Source organism: Mustela putorius, unplaced genomic scaffold, assembly GCF_011764305.1.
Source record: "Mustela putorius furo isolate JIRA1106 unplaced genomic scaffold, ASM1176430v1.1 tig00000450_pilon_pilon_pilon, whole genome shotgun sequence".
Taxonomy (NCBI): domain Eukaryota; kingdom Metazoa; phylum Chordata; class Mammalia; order Carnivora; family Mustelidae; genus Mustela; species Mustela putorius.
This window is the reverse complement of record NW_025421385.1, coordinates 11,987,923-12,007,304: the sequence shown is the minus strand read 5'-3', so window position 1 is coordinate 12,007,304 and position 19,382 is coordinate 11,987,923. Positions and strand designations below refer to the sequence as shown.

Here is a 19,382-nt window from a genome sequence, read left to right as displayed (position 1 = left end):
CAGGGGAGAGACTCTGCAAAGGCACAGCCGGGGGTCGCAGGAGCACAGCCCTCACCCCCGCCTGCCCCGCGCGCCCGCCCCCCCCCATCCCGGCCCCCGGGAGCACCCAGGTTTCTCTCCTGAAGCCCGCAGGGACGCCCGCGTTCTCCGGCACCCTCGGGTCTCCATTCGGCGTCACCCCCGTCTCTCCCGCCTGCCCAGCGAAACCGGGGATTCCGCCCGCTACTGCTCTCGGCGGTACCCGAGGAACCGTCTTCTCCGCGATCCGCTCTCCTGCGGAAGGAACCGGAGCCCCCTCGAGCCTCGAAGGCGCGCAGGACTCCTCGGCCCGGGTAGGCGCCCGCTCAGACTTTGAGAGTTCTGGGTGTTCGTTAGTGGGCGCGCCCCAGAGAGAGTCCCGGAGGCGACGGTCGGGGCCGGGCGGCGGGGGAGCGGCGCGGGCCGGGGTGAGGGGAGGAACGGGGCTGGGGAGGGGCCGGGGCGGAGGGGAGGGCCGCGCGGCGGGCGGGGAGGGAGGCGGGCCGAGCGGCCGGGGAGGAGGTGCGGCCGCGCTCGCTGCCACAGGCGCTGCGCGCAGGGCGAGGGCCGGCCGTGCCCGCGGCCGCCCAGCAGGACCGAGGGACCCTCCCCCTCCCCCCAACAACTTCTCGAGCCCCGCGTAGACGGTTCCCTGCGGGGGCCCGGCGCTGGGGCCGCGGCGGGAGCAGCAGCGCTGCGGGCAGGGCCGGGCGCTCCGGCTGAGGTAAGGGGACGGCGGGCGGGCGGCGCGGGCGGCGGGCGGCGCGCCCAGGGCCCCCTTCCCCGCGCGCGGCTCCCCGCGGCCGCCACCCCTGCGGGAGGCCCCGGCGCCCGGCCCGCCGTCCCACCTCCCCTCCGCTTTGTTTCCCGGCGCCGGCCTCCCTCTTCCCCGGGAGGGAGCTGACTGGGAGCTGACTGGGGCGCAGAGCCGGACGCGGACCCCGCGGACGGCGGCAGCGCGCCGGGCGCTTCCCCTCTCTCGGCGCAGCGGGCCGGGCGACGGCCGCGGCACTCGCCAGAACTCGCCTCCACGAGGTGTCCGGGCGGCGCGGGTGAGCACGCGGGGCTCACTCCCGCCGCGGCCGGCCGGGACCTCGCGTGTCAGCGTGTCGCCGCGCTGAGCCGTCGTGGGGGCCGGGAGCGGAGCCCGGGGCGGGGGCTGGAGAGCGGATCGCGGCCCGCGGCGGCTCCGCTTCCAGAGGCGCGCGCGGCCCCCGCGAAGCCCTCGGGGCCTGCGGGCGGCGGGAGCCGGGGCGCGACGGGGAGGACCAGGCGGGGCGGGGTGGGGGGGTGGCGAGGGGGACGAGTCCCGCCCCGCCCGCCCCGCCCGCCCCGCCGACTGTCCCCGACGGGCCCTGCTCCTGGGGGCGGCCGAGGTGCCAAGTTTCTGGGAAAGCCGACACGTAGTGTCCCAAATGGATCATATTTACCTAAACCAGTTAAGGAAGAAAAGAGTCCTTTCTTCCCACAATTGACGGCTGACAGCCGCCGTGAAGGTATGGAGTAAGATTGCACAGGGTAGTTTATCTTTCAGAAGCGGTGAAACTTAATATTGATGGGCTTCTCCCCCTTGTTTTTAGAATAGCAAAATGGGGTAACTTTGTTTGATTGGGGAGGGGGCAGAGAGGAGGCTGCTTGGCTTGAAGATAATGCTATTCATGGGGAGGTTTTTCTGCATCGCCTCTGCCCTGGCTCTGTGAGAGGCAGCCTGGATTCCCTCGAAATCCTCCAGACAACTTTGGATCTTGATACGATGTTTATTTCTACGTAGTGAAGGTCTTGGGGTTCTCTTATGGTTGCTCACCCATTCTACCTCCTGTTTCTCAAGGGCTTCTGACATAATGAATAGCACCTGGCTATCTCCAATTCCCACTCCAATAGTTTAAGCTGAGTTATCTCTAGAAGTTCTTAAAATAAGTGTTACAAGGTTCTTACAGGTGCAGACCATATGCTGTAAGTATTTCAGACCTAGGCTCTGAATAAAATGTGTCAATTGCTGAGCTAATAATTTGAGCGTAACCAGTAGAACTTGTGTATATACACATTTAAAGATGTTTCCTGGTATTCCTTAAGGTTTTTAAATTCTAAAAATGAAATATCAAACAAAATTGGTGCAGTTCTAAAAGCAAATTTGTTTTCCGTTGGACTTTGCCTGCTTGGCTTATAAGACTTGTTGCTTTAGGGTTTCGGAGATTTTTGTGATTGGCAAATGTGAAATATATGGCAGGGTGTAATTGAGGAAGAGTTTATTTTCAGTGGCAAAACAAGCCCCTAGTGATCTCAGAATCTGGTTTCCACACCTTAACCTCTCATGCCATATAAGGTGCTCTGTAATCTGGCTCCTGCCAGATTTTCAGTCTTGGGGGGGGGGGGACTGTTCCCAGAGTCGCTCCTCCCTCCCCTCCTTACACACATGCACTACACACTGCCAGACACATCATACTACTTCCAAGTTGTCATTTCTAGACCACTATCTGGAATGAATGAACATTCCGCTTACACTATTCTTACTCCGATTTCCATCTGCTGTTTACCCACACATCCTTCATGTGTCAGTCAAATACCTTCTCTAGGAGGCTTTTCTTCCCGGTTATCCCTAGGCATTCAAGCTCCTTCTCTTATAGTAGGCAATGCCCCTACTAGAACATTGATTTTTAAAAAACGCATCTAGGTATGCTGCCTTGTACAGTTGCACAGCTTGTTAACGCACAGGGTTATCCTGTCCAGTGCACAAGCAGAGGTAGAAATCCAGTTTGCACCCCTCTTACCAAACCCTGGCATACTCGTCTCGACTGGTACAGGGCATCCCTTGTAATTCATCCAAAAACACAGTATGGGCCAGTGATGACCCTGCTTCAGCTTCTCTGCACTGCTGTACTCAGCAGCAGGCTGACAGAGCAGGAGCTCAGTTAAGGTTCCTGGAATAAGTGACCAAAGAAAGGATTATTTCTATAGGACTCTAGAAAATTCCGAAGCAAGTGTTTGGGGGAAGATTTCTCCTATCGGTCAGCATGTAGGAATGTGCTTCGGTTCGCTCTATCTTATGTCTGGCTGTTCAGGGTGATTCTTAAACAGATGTCTTCTGCTTGATTATAGGGAAGAACCTGGGAGTATGACTTTATAGGTGGGCCTCAGAGATGTGTGCCGACACGTAATGGGCTTCCTTAGCTACTTTCTAAGGCACTAAGGTTTACACGTCTAATCGTGATTTGTTGAGAGAAGGGTGCAAGAATCTTTAAGGCCATAAAGAGCTTAGATTACATTAACATGTGTTAATAAGTTGAACCAAAGTGCCATTTCATATGAGAACTTAAGTCATCCTAAAAATTACACAATTTTATAAAATTGTGGTATAAAATAGTACTTGTAAATGTCAAAAGAACTTGATTGTGTGGAATCCTAGAATCTCTGAAATTGATAGCACAGAATAACTTTAAAGATGATATGGACTAATGTTTCCATTTTATAGATAAGGAACTCCAGTACCAGGGACATGTCTAAGGTCACAGAGCTTATGTAGGAGCATGGCCAGGATGAACTCTCAGATTCTCTGGCTCTTTGTTGCTATATTTGTTCAGGTACCAGCATTCTGTCCCTTCCATTGTTGGCTTCAGTTGGAAAACCTTGTACAGAGTAATTATAATTTCTCAGGGAAAGGGAAGATTCCCAACACAAAACACGATGCCTGTTGTCAAAGTGGCATGTGATAAATATTCGCTGAATGAAGGCATGAAGAATGACCCAGCTGATGGTTTATTTGAATTATTCGATACAGCAGAAACCAAAGTCCTTTGAGTCCATTATAGTTGCATTTGGCCTATGTGTTTGCGTTCCGCAAGTGCAGTAAAATAACACCTTCTGTTGGATTAATTTCATGGAAGATACAGGCAGGAATGGTTTTCTATAAACAGTGCCAGAACTCCTGACAACGGAACATAGAAAAACTCAGGATTTGGAATCAGTAGATCTTGCCAAGAACTAGCCTTGATTCCGGGGCCTTAAATCTCACCTGCTTGAGTTTCTTCATGTAACCTCCTAAGTCCTAGAGTTATTCCAGGGGTCAGATGAGCTCGCATGTGTGAAAATGCTTCACACACTTTGGAACACTGAATAGTAACAAAAGGATAGAATCTGTGGCAGGAAGTGCCTACCAGGCACTGTGCTGGGCTCTTTGTATGCATGGTCCCATTTATGCCTCCAGAGAGGACACCAGGGGCTCTATTTGTGGAATAAGGAAGAAACTGAAACCTGCACTGCCCCTCAGAATGGAGCAGGCATTTATTTACTAAGCTCCTGAGTTGTTTTAAGTCCCTTAAATCTTTGAAGTCAGAGAACTTCTAGTAGAGAAGAAAGGCAACTAACAATGTAATAGATGAACAAATCACTTTAGCCAATCACCTTTTAGGCAGAGGAGATTTGCATTTTAGGCCACGCCCCCTCCAAGGTTTGCGCAGGGGGGATTTGGGAAGGCGGGGCTGGTGGAAGGAGGAGCTGTTGTAATAGGACCGAGGCTGTAAGGCTGTGGTTCACAGGTCCGGGGACTGACCAGGAAAGGGTTCCTGAACTAGCTGGTGAAATGGGCTTGGTGAGTGACAAGCATGTGGAGGGCAGGGAGGATTGTGTCCAGTTACGGATGTTCACTGATCTCAGTGACACAGAAGAAGACGGTTGAGGACCTGTGGGGGGCCCTCACCCAAGTTCACCTAGTAATGCAGTCACAACAGCTGAGATCGGACCCACCTCTGTCAGCTTCCACGTTCCCCGTTCCCCTCTTATCCTGTCAACTGTTGGCATGTCTGTAGTTGTAAGTGAATCAAGGATTTTAATAACAACCTAGAATTTGAAAGCTTTTATTTTTATGAAGACGTTCCCAATCTGAAGCCCTCCCACAGATGAGGGCTGGTACATACAGGCTGGTGGCCTGACCGGGTTCCCCGCCAGGGGCGTGTGGTGCGTTTCCTGTCTTGGATTCTGCCCGCCCTGGGATCCGGCCTGATCCTCTCCAGGCATTCCATCCAGCTGGAAGTGGGTCTGCTTTGTTTCCATTTATGAGGTTTGTAGATTGAGTAACAGAATCTGGACTGCAGCTTTCATTGTGTTTTCATGGTGCTGGGTTACAAGGTTTCTTTTAAATTCATGGTTAGATCTCTGACTGTGTCTCTTGGACGTAGTTCTCCAGGAGTTCCCGTTATGGATTCCTTTGCGCTGGGAACAAGATGCAAAACTGGAATTTTGAAGGTTCTCTTGTCATTAGTGGTTTGGGAAACGGCATAGTGAATAAGCTTGCGGATCTCCCTAAATTGATAAAAGGTACATATTCCCATTGCCTTTAAAGTGTGCTGACGGGTTTTAGTGCAGTTTTTTTTTTTTAATTTTGAAATTCAAGATTTACATTTTTTTTTTAAAATTCTGGTGTAGTTAACATACAGTGTTGCTTGTTTCAGGTGTACACTATGTGATTCAACAATTCTGTGCGACTCTGGGAGCTCGTCACATTGAGTGTACTTTTAATGCCCGCCATCTATTTCACACCCCCACCCTTCCACTCCCCCCCCCAGTGACCATCGGGTTTCTAAGTGGTTTTTGTCTAGTAAAGAGGTTTCTATGCCTCAGGATTTTCATCTCCAAAAGGAGGGTGACAGCCGTGCATTCCTGATAGAAGATTGTTTTGAGAATTGAGAAATTAATGAATGAATTTACATAATGTGCTTATTAGAATCTTGCATGCCACAGGGAAAGAGTTCCAGAACTGTTCATTCCCCCTCCTTGCCATGTGGCTGTCTCACATTGTGTAAAATAGGGATGTTCAGCCGGACGGAGCTGCGGGGAGGTATGGCCAAGCACAGGCTGACTCCTCTGTTTTCCCATTTCTTTGCACCGCGTTCCCTTTGAGGCTTCTTCCTTCTTTGTCACACTCCTTGTCACCCTCCTCCGTTGAGACTGTACCGAGCCTTCCTTCCAAACGTCTGTTTCTCTTGGGTTTCCAGGCACTTTGTGGGCGTGTGGTCCCTAGGGTCGTTGCGTTCATCATGGGAGTGCTGGACTTACTCTCTGCACCCCTTCCGGGTCCAGCATGGTAAGCCGTGGGCACTCCCAGGTGGTGTCGATAATGTGTGAAGTGGTCGTTGAAAATGTTTCTGAAGGTGATACCATGATGATAAAGTCGAGTGTCCCTTTGCCAGGTGGTTGACTCTTTAAGCGGACTTGATCAGTAACAAAGGGCTAAAGATGTTGCTCCATCTTTCCTAAGTGTGGGGGTGGTAGCAATGTCATTCTACTGGGTATTATTAATATCTAGCTTTGGAATATACCTTTTACTCATTTGGCAACTCCCCTAAATGTAGGAGACCTTAGATTTCTCAGGGAAAAAATGGAATTGCGTTCGAGCGGTTCATCTACCGCCTTCCGGTCGCTGAGGCATCAAGTCCTCATCAGTTTTCCCTTTCAGGCCTCACACTAAGGTGGTAGTTGATAGGATAATAGTCATATTTACCCTGACTACCCTGGATAACCATGAAGCTGGTTTGAAATGGACATTTTTGTTCTTTCAAAAGAAGGCATTTGTACATAGGAACAGAAACTGAGCAAGAACACATCTGGAATACATTAAAATGAATTAAGTTATCATTTGCGTTGGTGGCGTTTGAAACGTCTGGGATTAATACTTACTATGTGTGACATGAACCCTTGAAGAATGTTTGCTAAATCAGAGACTTAAATATTTTCCCATTTAACTTCCATTTTGAACTTTGCCTCTGGAAAAACACAATGACCCTATGAAACCATAGTTCTCTCTAAACTCTCCTTTCACAGCTGTCTGCCCAACTTCTTGTTGGGAAGGGCACTGCATGTCATGTGGGCAGATAACTTCCTTTTCCATAAGACTTGGATCCACTCATCATATAGACACATCCAATGCCACTAGTGGCTCGTTCCTTTTCATTTTCTCCTGCGTCAGAAGTTTGTTCTTTTTTCTGGAGAGCATGCAGCCCTCTCAGCTCAGTCCTCCTTCTGAAGCTCTCTTGTACTTTCTTACTCACTTCTTTTCTCTCGAAGAGTATACTCTATCCTCTGTTCTCTTAGGGTCCATCTGCTAAACGATGGTATCGCGCACACAGAGGTGGTGTGTCTGTCTGTGTCCTTCCCCTCTCTCTGCTGTATTCCTTATTTACTGTTCAGTAGTGATCATCTGCTGTTTGTCACGTTTTGGGATGCATAGGACTTTCATCAGTACCCTCATTTTTCTCCATTCTGATGGACAGACAGCAAAGGATGAACTAGTTGAAAGATGCTTGTATGTGTTTAAGTGAATTGTTCTTGGTACTTCTCTAGGCAGTCAGCATGCCCTACTGACGAAAGACTGGAGCTGTAGGTTTTGGATAGATTTAAGAGCCTGGGTTTTGGGTAGTTTTGCCAGAAATAGGTGTATGATCTTGAAGAAAACATGGCCTCCTCCCTGTGTTTCCATTTCTTAATTTGCAGCATTGATGGCCAGGTTAATCACATTGGACTAAATGACTTTTCAGCTATAAAACTCAATGGTTCTATGCATTATTGAGTACAAGAAAACAGAAGAAAAAATGTTAAGAGAATTTTTAAGTAGCGTATTTGTTCTCTGTTATTATGCTCACTGGTGTTTGAACATTACTGGGGGACTGGTCGCCAGCACCCAGCACTAGGAAGGAGGGCAGGGCCCGGAGCATGTTGGGTCTTGGTAAATCCAGAATGAGTAATTAGGCATGGCTAGGAGGTAGTTATCGGTGGTCTTGGGGGCGGTGGGTAATATGAGCGTCAAGGCCTCGGGGTGTAGGGGAATTCTGTGTTGAGCTAGAAGGAGTGGGGAAGAACCTGGGATGAGAGCAGTGCCTTTGTGGAGGTGATGAAGGTGGCTTTCTGGAGAGCAGGGCAGGCGCAGACTGTGTATAAACACAGTAGCCATGTGGAGTGCGTGTAGAAGGTAGCTGTTGTGGGCCCCAGACGGAACTACCCTAAAAATGTAAAATGATGGCATTGCTGAGCCTCAGTGTGACGGGTTGTGAAGATGACCAGTCAGAGGAGGATTTAGGTGGTGGTCAGGTCTTGTTACCTTCTCTTACAGGTGGAGAAACTGAAGCCAGTGATGGCAGTTCTCAAACTTGACTTTGCCTGTCCGTTTGGAAGTTAAAGTTAGCTTTATTATTATTATTTTTTTAATTTAAATTCAATTAGCTAACATATAATACATCATTAGTTTCCGATGTAGTGTTCAGTAACTTATCAATTCTGTATAACACCCAGGGCTCATCGCATCACGTACCCTCCTTCATGCCCATAACCCAGTACTTTGACGGAGGATGAAAGTGCAGATTTTGGGAATTTACCCTGTGATGATGATTCTGGAGATCTGGGGTACATTTTTTCAAGCACGTTAGGTGTTGCTGGTGGCTGTAGTTTGAAAAACTCTGCCCTTTGGGTGACGTTTGCCCTGTAGGACACTCGGCCTCGAGAGGAGGTTGGGTTGTGCCAGTGGAATCCATGCACCCTTTCCTGTGTCCGTCCCCTGCCTGGCGCTTGTCTGAAGTGGCTGGTCTAGGATTGGGAGGACCTAACCATGTTAGTAAATTTGCCAGAGAGGAGCACGAGACCCGGAGCTTATCCACCTATAAGTGTAGTTTTGCTTATTTTCGGACTGATCTGTGATTTGTAGTGCAACGGGCACTATTTTTAAAAAGAAACATTTGGGTGAGTGGTGCCTGGGGGGCTCAGGTGGTTGAGTGTGGGACTCTTGATTTCAGCTTTGGTCATGATCTCTAGGTCCTGAGATCAAGGATCGAGCCCCCCTTCAGCCCGTGCTCAGCAGGGAGTCTGTTGGGGATTCTGCTTCCCGCCACCTCACGCGTGTGTGCGTACTCTCTCTAAAGAAAAATCGTAAACATTTGGTCATTAAAGAAAAGATTTGTTAAGTATATGAATTATAAGCGTATTAATAGTGAAAACTAGTAGAGAAAATTTCAGTGTATTTAGGAAGAACATGTATTTTGTAATAATTAATGAAAAAGCATTTCTATGTTCCATAAAGATTATTTCCTGAAAAACCCTACCAGGCAGCATTTTGCTTAGTTCTATTTCAGGTTTCCGTGTAATTTGGATTTTAAAATTACCTGTCTAGAAACTGGGGGTTGTCATTAAATCCAACTTTTATAAGTTCCACCTTGGCCATTAGTCTAAATGTGTGAGGAAATTGAGTCCAGAGGGATGGTTGACATCTCTGGAGCCTTGGTGTGTGTTATGACAATGTCATTGCAATATGGCATTTTCTGAAAATCTGTCTGTCACAGAAACTAAATTTTGATAGCTTGATAAATCTCATTAGTTAGAGAATTGACTCAAACTTGAATGGTGTATACACAGTTGGCAGACAACACTTGGAATTTTCAGCAGATCAATAAATGAGTAGTTCTAAAAATAAATGAGCACATTCCCATTTTATTGTAAATGTGAAATAACATCTCAAAATTTTGGTGTTGTCTAAAGGAAAATTTTTAGACATTTATAGAATGCATTAGAAATTTTTTTTTTTAAGATTTTATTACTTATTTGACAGACAGAGATCACAAGTAGGCAGAGAGAGAGAGAGGAGGAAGCAGGCTCCCTGCTGAGCAGAGAGCCTGATGCGGGCTCCATTCCAGGACCCTGAGATCATGACCTGAGCCGAAGGCAGAGGCTTTAACCCACTGAGCCACCCAGGTGCCCCAGAAATTCTTTTTTTTAAAAAACTTAATTTTATTTATTTGAGAGAGAGAGCTCAAGTGGAATAAGGGACAGAGAGAAGCAAACTCCCCACAGAGGAGGAAGCCCGACATGGGGCTCCATCCCGGGACTCCAGGATCATGACCTGAGCCAAAGGCAGTTGCCTAACTGACTTAGCCACCCAGGTGCCCCTAGAATGCATTAGAAATTCTTGAATAATTTCAGTACACTTATATTTCTGTGTGCAGAAGATATGACAGACTTTTAAAAATAATGATACAGACAGGATTTATATTAAAATACACATTAAAAATGTCTCAAATCTCAAACTGTGCAGTATTACTTTAAGAATTGTCATGTATTGGGGCGCCTGGGTGGCTCAGTGGGTTGGGCCTATGCCTTTGGCTCAGGTCATGGTCCCAGGATCCTGGGATTGAGCCCCACATCGGGCTCTGTGCTCAGCGGGGAGCCTGCTTCTCCCTCTTTCTCTACCTGCCTCTCTGCTTACTTGTGATCTTTCTCTCTGTCAAATAAATAAATAAATAAAATCTTAAAAAAAAAAAAGAATTGTCATGTAACAGCATTTTATTATTTATTTATTTATTTGTTTGTTTATTTATATATTTTCTTATTTATAGAGAGGGGGAGAAAGGTGGGAGGAGGGGCAGAGGAAGAGGGGGAGAGAGAGAATGCCAGGCAGGCTTCACGCCTAGCCTGCATTTGGGACTTGATCCCACATTTCTGAGATAATGACCCGAGCCGAAATCAAGAGTCGGCTACTTAACAGACTGAGCCACCTAGGTGCCACTCAGTCAGCATTTTAGAACAGCGTAACTTTTAGAAATCTTTTAATTCAACCCATTTCTTAGAAGAGAGACTTGATGGTTGAGGGAAGTTAAATGATCTGCTTTAATTCTCTATCATAAGTTAGTGGCAAGCAGAGCTAGGCATAGATCGTAGGATTGTCGAGACTTTTTTTTTTCTCTGCTTAACAGTGAGGAAGACCTGTTACAAGGACTGCATCAAAGAACCAGGAAATGTTTTAGGTTTTCTTTGGGAATGGAAATGAAACCTATCGCTTTATAGAATTTTTTGGAATCCGTGAAAGGCAGTAACAGGTTCTTAGCTTGTGTACTTTAGAGGTGGCCCAAAGGAAGGCACAACTTGACATAGGATGGCCTACAGCTGGAGCTTACTATGTTGTTTCAAGCAGATTGTGTCATCTGCACAGAGAAAAATAGACATTTTTCTAATAATTTGTGAGTAGGGGATTTGAGAATACTATGTACATTATTGGAGGCGAAAGGAGTTTTAGAAGCAATCTACTTTACTCCCCCCAGGCCCCCTCTGATCTTTTAAAATATTTTATTTTTTTAAGTAATCTCTACACCCAAGGTGGGGTTTGAACTCACAACCCTGAAGTCAAAAGTTGCATGCTTTCACGACTAAGCCAGCTGGGGCACCTCTAGTTTACCCCTTTATTTTGTGTAAGAAGATACATGGCTTTGTCTTGCTTTTATGTTTATAAATAGCTGTGATGTTTTTAAAAGCTACAACTGATACTTTAAATTCTGTCAACCTGTGCTAATTATCATGGTCTGAAGTCTGGTTTTCACATTTTGTGTCTTTGCTATTGAATTGTTTTGTAGGTTTTTGCAGGTCAACAAACAGGAGTTTGGGTGGGGTGGGGGTAGGGGAACATTGCTAAGAGATGAGGAGGGTTTTACCTATCAGATCTTCAATATTGCAGTCCATTCCTTTATACTAGTCAACCTGAAGTGAATACATGAGCAGAGGCTATGTTAATATTAATGTTCTTTGTGAGCCAATCATACTATTCACATTAGTTAATTCAGGAAATTAGCTAAAAGCTTCTCCCTCTTATCACTTCTCCCCGCCAAGCCTCTCCACTTTGGTATATACGGTATTTACTTTCCCAGGTGAAAGTTCACCTACCGGGAGCTTAATAGGAAGGAGTTTGAAAGATTTTATTTCCTAAAGGAAAAAGATGATCAAGGGTTTGAATAGTAGGACTCTCACTTTGTTTCTTAATTTTTAGATGTTCAAGCTTCTTGTTACAATTTCTCATTTGACACTCTTGAAATTTGTTAACATAGCATGAAATTGACGCATGGCTCACAACAGCTACTCTGGATCGTGCCTCTTGTATGTTTATTCCGCAGAAGGTCAGCAAATTCACCTGTGTAGATTATGGGTTTCTACCTCAGATCTTACAAACGGTGAGGCCTGGTGGAATTAATCACCTCAGGCTGGGGGTGAGAAGTAGTTGTGTTTCTACTTATTTCAAGGTATCTGAACTAGGGTTTTCTAATAGGAGCTGTCTTATAGTTTAATATTCTTCCTGCAGTTTAATAATCTTTTTTTTTTTTTTTTTAGTTTAATAATCTTTTAGTTCTCTTTTTGGGGCTTTCCTTAGATATTATTGGTCACAGCAGTCTAGGGTACCATGATTCTCGTTTTCTGAAAATAAGTTCCTTAGTATTGTTAAGCCCTTTTGAGGTTTAATTTCTTTCTTTCTTTCTTTTTTAATATTTATTTATTTATTTGAGAGCGAGAGCAAGCATGTGAGGGGTAGACGGACGGGGAGAGAATCTCAAGCAGATTCTCTGTTGAGCATGGAGCCCAGTGTGGGGCTTGATCCCACAACTCAGAGACTATGACCTGAGCCAAAACTGAGAGTCAAACCCTTAACTAGCTGAGCTACCCAGGTGCTGCACTGAGCTTTAATTTCTGAAATATTAGTGAATCCTGTGCTCTTGAATTATTATTTGAGAACTGTGGTCCTTTTGTTTATTTGACTCTTTGGGTTGTGGATGTTCCTATTGGGAGAAAAGAAAAAAAAAAATTCACAAACTGTGTGATAGCTTTGTTTGAATTCCTCCTCGTGATGTTTTCCACCTTTCCAGTGGGTGAATCTGCAGTTTGGTTTAGTAGTTTGGGGGCATGTGCTTCTAGTGGAGATGCGGGATCCGAATAGGAAGAGGAAGAGAAAAATGGAAGGAAGGCTATGCTCCAAAACAGAGGCTCGCAAACTTCAGGGCGTCCAGATCACCTGGAGTGTCTGTTAAAACACACCTGGCGGGACCCTACCTTCCCACCCTCACCCTATCTGATTAGGATCTGGGATTGGCCTGAGAATTCATTTCTGAAAAGTTTCCAAGAGATGCTGCTTCCGTCGATCCTGGCCCCCTCTGGAGGACTGCTGCTCTGAAGGTGCGGTGCTGGTCTGCTCTGAATGGGGCTGTAGGTCCGTAGACAGCATTCGGCTTCTCTGGGTTTCTGTTTTCCTATTTGTGAAATGTACACTATCACTGGTTTTTCACACCTTTGAAATCAGAGGAATCTTTTGTTCCAAACTACATCTTTTGTGAATCTCCAAAACACGAAAGAGATAAGTGGAATTATGTGAGTGACAGCAGGGGCAGAGGACAAAAGGATTCATGTGTCCTTTTGGCTCTCTTACTCCCCTGAGATGGGGATGGGGAAGGTCCCTGGGGCCCCTCCACAGAACTGAATGTAGTCGTGAATCCCAGGGAGGAGACTTCTAAGGCCCAAGCATTGGTACCTTTCTCTTTGATTCTGCGTGCTCTTTCTTGACTGTGACTTAAAAAGTTGGAAGAAACTGATTTGTGCGTTTTAATATAAGAAACTGTGTTTAGCATATGTAAATAGGTAGGAAGTAAATGAGTTTGAGACTTTCATGGTGACAGAAAATTTCCAGCTCATTTCAGGTACAAATGGGGAAATTAGTAGAAAGGAAACGGGGCAAGGGAGAGGGGATGATTTGGGTATGGGGGCTGTGCCTCCCTGCCTTTGTGTTAGTATGTGTGATTGAGCTCATAGAATTTAACCTGTTCTTGCAAGTCTGATGGTTAAGCCTGAAGTGGAATTTCCTACTCTTGACTGGAATCTTTGCTGGAAAAGAGATGAGAGGGACAGCAGCAGTCCTAATGTCTCAATAAAAGGAATAAAGATCTCATAGGTCACAAGTGTCCAGAGAGGATGTGTACCCACTGCTCTTGGTTCCTTTTGCCGTCTACTTTATGGAAACCCTAAAATCAGCCTAAAGGTAAATTGTAACTTAGGTTAAACTTGATTTTGGTACTCAGTGACTCTGTTTGGGGCTTTAGGAAACCCTTATATTTATTCTTTTTCCTTATCTCACTGTCATTATAAGAAAAGACCTACAAAGGGGTCCCTGGGTGGCTCAGTGGTTTAAGCCTCTGCCTTCAGCTCAGGTCATGATCCCAGCGTCCTGGGATCAAGCCCCGCATTGGGCCCTCTGCTTAGCAGGAAGACTACTTTCTCCTCTCTCTCTCTCGCCTGCCTCTCTGCCCACTTGTCATCTCTGTCTGTCAAATAAATAAATAAAATCTTTAAAAAAAAAAAAAAAGACCTACAAAATAGCCATCCATAAATATGGAATAATTTCTGTGGTCTGTTACATGAAGACATTCAGGGACAGAACACTATACAGTATGCAGCCTTTTGAATAAAACAGTATTTTTCAAACTGTCACAGGCAATGATATCAGTTTAGTGGGTCAGGTTGTTTTCTTTAAATTTTTTTTTAATTGTACAGATAGGCTTTTCTTTCTTTTATTCCAGTGGCTTTCTGACTTTTCTTTTTTTTGACCAGCGGCCATATTAAGACACAGGAGGTAGAATAACAAAGCATAATATGGAATGGAAAGTATTTAAGCGTATTGCATGTAGTAAGGATAACTATTACTTGAAACTTTTTAATTTAATATATTTATATACATACAGATGTGTGTATGTGCCTTAAGTGTGTATTGTACATGGTATATGAGAGTTCTGTAGAGTATATTAAGATGCTGTATCCTAACTATCCAAGAAGAGTTTTATTTTTTGTGGATTTTTACAATTTTATTTTTTCTAATTTTTATTTAAATTTTAGTTAATATACAGTGTAATACTGCTCTCAGGAATGGAATTCAGTGATTCATCACTTCCATAAACACCCAGTGCTCATTGCAAAGCTAAGAAAAATAAGTCAGTCAGATAGAGACAAGGGCCATCTGTAATCGCCATCGCCCTCTAGCTCATCCCCACTCACCTTCCTCTGTCAACCCTTAGTTTGTTCTTTGCTGTTAAAGGCCCCTTATGGTTTGCTTCCCTCTCTTCTTTTTTCCTTCCCTTTCCCTATATTCATCTGTTTATTTCTTGAATTCCAAATATGAGTGAAATATGACATTTGGCTTTCTCTGATTGACTTACTTTGCTCAGCATAATACACTCTAGCTCCCTCCATGTCACTGCAAATGTCAAGATTTTATTCTTTGATGACTAAGATTTCATTGTATGTATGTACCACATCTTTTTTTTTTTTTTTAAAGATTTATTTGATAGCACAAGTAAGCAGAGGGAGAGGGAGAAGCAGGTTCCCCATCCCATTGAGCAGGAAGCTTCCTCCTCTCCCTGGGCTCCATCCCAGGACCCTGGGATCATGACCTGAGCCAAAGGCAGTTGCTTAACCGACTGAACCATCCAGGAGCCCGATGGACCACATCTTCTTTATCCATTAATCAGTTGATGGACATTTGGGCTCTTGGCATGATTTGACTATTGTTGATAATGCTGCTATATCAAAAGCATTTTATTATATGGAAGTGAGTCACATGATTTTGGAGGCTGGTAAATCCAGAATCTGCAGTGTGGGCAGGCGGCCTGGAGACCCAGGAGAGCCAGTGGTGCAGATAAGGTCTGACGGAGTCTTGTTCAATCAGGTCTTTTAAAAAAAATTTTTTTTTCAAGTTTGCTATTTTAATCACTGGTTACTCATCCTAAGTGCACTCCTAAATCCCCATTCCTGATTTCCCCCATCCCCCCACCCACTTCCCCTTGTCACCATCAATTTGTTCTCTGTATTTAGGAGTCTGTTTTGCTTTCTCTCTCTCCTTTTTCCCCTTTTGCTCATTTGTTTTGTTTTTTAAGTTCTGCATATGAGTGAAATCGTATGGTATTTTTCTTTTGTCTGACTGACTTCTCTTAGCCTGATGTTTTCTAACTCCATCCATGTCTTTGCAAATGGCAAGATTTCATTCTTTTTTATGGCTGAATAATATTCCATTGTATATCTATACCACATCATCTTTAACCATTCATCAGTTGACGGACACTTGGGTTGCTTCCATGTCTTGACTATTATTGTAAGTAATGCTTCTGTGAATATAGGAGTGCATGTATCCCTTTGAGTTAGTGTTGTTCTGTATTCTATGGGTAAATATCCAGTAGTGCAATTGTTGGATTATAGGGTACTTCTATTTTTAACTTTTGGGGAACCTCCATTCCATTTTCCTCAGTGGCTGCACCAGTTTGCAAAAGGGCTCCTTTTTCTCCACATCCTTGCCACAAACGGTTGTTTCTCGTGTTGTGGATTTTAGCCACTGAGAGGTGTGAGGTGATATTATGATTTTGATTTGCATTTCCTTGATAAGTGATGATGAGCATCTTTTCACATGTCTGTACGTCGCTGGAGGAAGGTCTGTTCATGCCTTTTGCCCATTTTTAAATTGGATTATATGTTTTTTGGGTGCTGGGTTTTATTATATATTTTGATTATTATATTCATTATATATTTTGATTACTGACCCTTTAGCGAATACATCATTTGAAAATATCTCCTCTCATTCCATAAGTTGCCTTTTAGTCTTGTTGATTTTTTTTTTCCTTTGCTATGCAGAAGCTTTTTGTTTTGATGTGGTCCCAACAGTTTATCTTCGCTTTTGTTTTCCTTGCCTCAGGGGATCTGCCTAGAAGAAAGTTGCTGTGGCCAACATCAAAGAAATCACGGTCTCTGCTTTTTTTCTATGATATTTATGCACACCAGATTAGTACCGTGTTGTAATGTACTTGAAGTGCAGGATTGTGATACCTCCAGCTTTTTCTTTTTCAAGATTGCTTTAGGGTCTTTTGTGGATCTGTACTTACTTTAGACTTGTTCTAGCTCTGTGAAAAATGCTATTGGTATTTTGATGGGAATTGCTGTAGACTGCTGTGGTTGTATGGACATTTTAACAGTATCTGACCTTCTCATCCGTGAGCATGGAATATTTTTCCGTTTGTGTCATCTTCACTTTCACAGTGTTCTATAGTTGTCAGAATACAGCTCTTTCACCTCTTTTGTTAGGTTGATTTCTAGATATCTTACTATTTTTTGGCGCAACTGGAAGTGGGATTGTTTTCTTAATTTCTCTTTCTTCATTGTTGGTGTTTAGAAATGCAAGAGATTTCTGTACATTGATTTTGTATTCTGTGACTTTACTGAATTTATCAGTTTCAGCAGTTTTTTTGGTGGAGTCTTTCATGTTTTCTGTATATAGTATCATGTCCTCTGCAGTACGGAAAGTTTTACTTCTTCCTTACTAATCTGGATGTCTTTTATTTTTTTCTTGTCTGACGGCTATGGCTGGGACTTCCAGTACTACGTTGAATAAAAGTGATGAGAATGGGTATCCTTGTCTTGTCTTGTTCCTGGTCTTAGGGAAAAGCTCTCAGTACTTCACCCCTGAGGATTATGTTCACTGTGGGTTTTTCATGTATGATCTTTATTATACTGAGGTATGTTCCCTCTAAACCTACTTTGTTGAGGGTTTTTTATCACGAGAGGATGTTGTATTTGTCAGATGCTTTTTCAGCCTCTTTTGAGGTGATCATATGATTCTTCTCCTTTCTCTTATTGATGTGCTGTATCACATTGATTTGCCGATATTGAACCATCCTTGCGGCCCGGAAACAAATCCCACCGGATTGCGGTGAATGATTTTTTTAAAATATATTGTGGGATTTGTTTTGTAAGTATATTGTTGAGTATTTTTGAGTCTCTGTTCACCAGAGATATTGGCTTGTAGTTCTCTTTTTTTGTGGTGTCTTTATCTAGTTTTGGTATCAGGGTAATTCTGGCCTCATGGAATGAATTTGGAAATTTTCCTTTCTCTTCTGTTTTTCAGGCAGGTCTTTTTGTTATAGTCAGGCCTTCCACTGATTGGATGAGGCCTACTCACGTGAAGGGCAGCCTGTTTTATTCCAAGTTCTATGCTGATCTCATCCCCAAAACATCCTTGAAGTGGACAAAATAACTATCATATATAGGTATATTAAGGTATAAAGCAAAATAAGTCTTATATATGTGGATATATTTCTATACAGGGTTATATATGGATATATATTTACAGAGGGCTAGGTGTTTATACATATGTGTGTGTGTGTGTGTGCGCGCGCGCGCGTGTATTCATATTAATGAATGCCATAGATAGGTAGATACTGTGGACTCTCTCTGCAGGATTCACAAAACATGTCAGAGTCGTAGAGCAGAAGTTCTCAGTCTGGGGAAAGGGTACTTAATCACCTTGGGAGCTTTTCTGAACTCTGTATGTCTGTGTCAGGTCTTCCTTACACTTTTGTGCCTTTCCTGCAAGAGTGATTTTTGGGGGTACCTGGGTGTCTCAGCCAGTTAAGCCACTGCCTTCAGCTCAGGTCATGATCCTAGGGTCTTAGAATTGAGTCCCACATAGGGCTCCTTGCCTAGCAGGGAGCCTGCTTCTCCCGCTGCCTGCTCTGCCTGCTACTCCGCCTGTTTGTGTTCTCTGTCTCTGATGAAAAAGTAAAAATCTTAAAAAAGAAAGAAAGAAAGAAAGAAAGAGAGAAAGAAAGAAAGAGTTTTAAAATGGGGAGGGGGACGTGGATAGAAAGTAGCAAATATTTTCCGATGGAGCTTGGCAGGAGTGAAGAGAGAAGAGGGCAGCTCTGAGGGTGGGTTTTTGGCATTCGCCAGCAGTTGGTGGTAATGGGCCCTTGGGGGCAGCGGGCCTCACTGAGGCCCCTGGGTGTTTCCCCTGCTCCTGTAGCAGGTACAGTACCTGAGGCTCCTGGAAGCTAACAGACACTCAGGTGTTTGCTTCTCCTTAACTATGTGGAAACCACTGCTGCCTTACCTGCCCTCTGCACTGTACCTGGGCCCCAGTGTTCGTGGTAAGTGAGAGTATATGTGGTAATAATGCCTACGGTGTGTATCAGCTGGTGCCCTATACTTGAGGCATGAACCATCTTTAAAGTTTTATAATTGTGTTATTACAACAGATCTTTGAAAACATGACAGACCTACCCTTTGAATCACAGGTTACCAATTTTATTCTGGTTGGTTTCCCTGGAGGCGAGGGCTTTGGGGAGACCTGGCAACTATTGCTATGTAGAAACATAAATTAGTTGGCTTCTCCTCTTCTTAAGCCTGGGAAGTTGATAAAAACAAAATGAAAGAACAGTTCTTTTCAGGCCTTATTAATGGTGGGTGAGCGCTCTATGACACAGAGTGATGTTAAAAAATGACTTTTTAGATATGGTAGGTAGCTGCTCAATTTGAAAACACAATTGTCATTCTATGGGCCAGGCATGCTGTTCTATTCTGAAAGGAAACTTCGGGAAAGGTAACTATTAGTCTGTGCTTGATCTTTTGAAAGTTAGAAGCTTTCTCCCTTGGTCTTGACCTCATGTTGCAGTTTTCCTGAATATCTCCCTTTTTTTAGATGAACTGAATTAAGATTGTGTGACTCCTCAGATTTTTCTTATCATATTAAGATAATTGGGCATGAAATA

General features: G+C 44.4%; 1 protein-coding gene across 1 annotated transcript in view; it reads left to right on the top strand.

Moving 5' to 3' along the window:
- Positions 1-541: 541 nt before the first annotated feature.
- TIAM2 (TIAM Rac1 associated GEF 2) overlaps positions 542-19,382 on the top strand; it is a 228,139-nt gene continuing 209,298 nt past the window's right edge. The window contains exon 1 of the mRNA XM_045080146.1: positions 542-742. The gene's annotated coding sequence lies outside the window, so the exon portion shown is untranslated. The remainder of the gene's footprint in view (positions 743-19,382) is intronic.